Source organism: Dromiciops gliroides, chromosome 4, assembly GCF_019393635.1.
Source record: "Dromiciops gliroides isolate mDroGli1 chromosome 4, mDroGli1.pri, whole genome shotgun sequence".
In the NCBI taxonomy this organism is placed as follows: Eukaryota; Metazoa; Chordata; class Mammalia; order Microbiotheria; family Microbiotheriidae; genus Dromiciops; species Dromiciops gliroides.
In genome coordinates, this window is record NC_057864.1 from 24,192,310 (window position 1) to 24,194,500 (window position 2,191).

The window sequence follows — 2,191 nt, forward strand, 5'->3', positions numbered from 1 at the left end:
TTGGTCTGTGTATCCCCAGTGCCTTGCACGTGGTAGGCACTGAATAAATGTGTTCGAAACGGAATGTGTACACGATTAGAGCCTCCGATCTAGCAGAGAGCTCTTGGCGATCATCCTGAAGCAAGGGTGCTGGGGAAGGGAAGAGAATGGGGGAGGGGGAGTTCAAACCCAGAATTTCATTAGTCTAAAGCACTCGAAGCAAGGAAACACTTTCTTCATTGAGTTTCCTAGTACCTTTGAGAGGTGGAATGATTTGTCTGGAGGGGTGGGGGGTGGGGGGCGGAGTCACACCCAAAGGCCGGAGTTGAACCCACATCTTTCAAGCCAGCTCTCTAACCATCAAGCCACACTGACTATCTCAAGCCTGATGTTAGCCCCATTTATGTGGCACCTTCTCTCACAACTCCCTCTATTACTGAGCTTGTGATGGTACAAGGTCATCCTTTTTATAGATGAGGAAACTGAGGCTCATAGAAGGAAGTTCATTTAGCTGGGAAGTGAGGAAAGCAGGATCTGAACCCAAGTTGCCTGACTCCAAGTTCATCATGTTTCTTCTGCCTAATCTGCCACCTTTATACACAGCTTTAAGGGTTGCAAAATGTTTTCCTTACAGGGACCCTGGCTGGTGTGATTATCTGCATTTTTCGAATGAGGAAATGGACACTGACAGAAGTCAAGTCCTGTCCCCCAGGATCCTCCATACTCCTTTTTACCAGATGTCCCCCATGTCTGCCTTCCTCCCCTCCCCATCCAATTCCAATGGGTTCCTTCAAGATTCAGCTCAAACGGCACCTTCTGCAGGTTTTTCCTTGTCCCCTCCCCCTGTCCTTTCCCCCTCGATGGATTTCCCTCTGGGATTACCTCCCACTTATGCCGTTTATATCTTGCATGTACACAGCTGTTTGCATGTGGTCTCCCCATTGAAATGTGCCTTTCTTGAGAACTTGCACTACAGTCTTGCCTTTCTTTTATTTCCAGTGCTTAGCGCAGGGCCTAGGACAGAGTTTGTGTTCAATAAGGAGTTGGTGGCTGACTAAATGATGGATTGCGTCCAATCGAATGCATTCTTATGAGGGGTTGGCCTGGACCGAAGAATGGGCTGGCAATGTCCTGCCCTGAGCTCTGCCCTGCCCAGGCCAAGTCTGGGACTCTGTATTCAGAGAGTGGCATTGTCAGTGTGACCAGGATATTCTAGAGACCTGTGACCACGTCATGCTCGGAGGATCAAGGGAATTTAGCTTGGACAAGAGAAAGCTCAAGGACACCGGATGGCTGTCTCTAAATATTTGAAGGGTTATCATGTGAAAGATGGATTATCGGTCTCTTTCTGATTGGCTTTATAAGGCAAAATTAAGAGCGATGGGAGGCAGTTAGAAAGAAGACAGATTTAGGCTGGATGTGGGCAAACACTTCCTAAAAATGAAAACCCTCCCAAGTTGTAGTGAGCTGCCTTGGAGGGTAGTGAGCACCCCATCACAAGAGGTCTTCAAGCAGAGGCTGCTAGGTATGTTGTAGTGGGGGTGCTTGTTCAGGTCTGGGTTGGACTAGCCGATCTCAGAGGTCCCTTCTAGGTCTGACATTCTTTGATGCTTCTGCTCTTGCACTGCCTCCCTCCTGTGGGTTATTTTAAGGAAAGTCCTTGTCAAACCTGTGATTTCTTCCTCTGGTTATTGTAAAACTGTCAGAGTGGAGGTTCAGAGGGAACATCTGGGCCCCAGGGATATCTGGTTGCCAGGACTGTTTAGAGGGTTTGGGCCCTCAGGTCGTTAAGAAAGACTGATTGGGACTGTGAGCAGAGTAGAGTGAGATGGGGTAGGTGGTTATTCTTTCATTATAGCCGAGAAAACTTCCCAGCTTCCCTCCCCACCCAAACCTCCCAGGGACCTGCTGTCATGCCTCGTTAGGCACCCAGAAGCCTCCCAGGAGGTGCCTTATGAAACTCCTAATAATAGAGTAATTAGTGTAATGATGATTAATGACACCTTGAATGTATCTCTCTCCTACATTCCTCCCTCCAGTGAGACCTGCCCCCTCACCAGTCCTGTTCAGGTGGGATGAGGCTTTAGAGGCCTTTGGACTTGCCTCTTCTTCCCAGATGGCTGACACATTCCAATCCAATCCAAGTATTTGTTAAGTATCTTTATGAAGTGGAAAGGCCATTTGGATCAGAGGAGCTGGATTCAAATCCTAA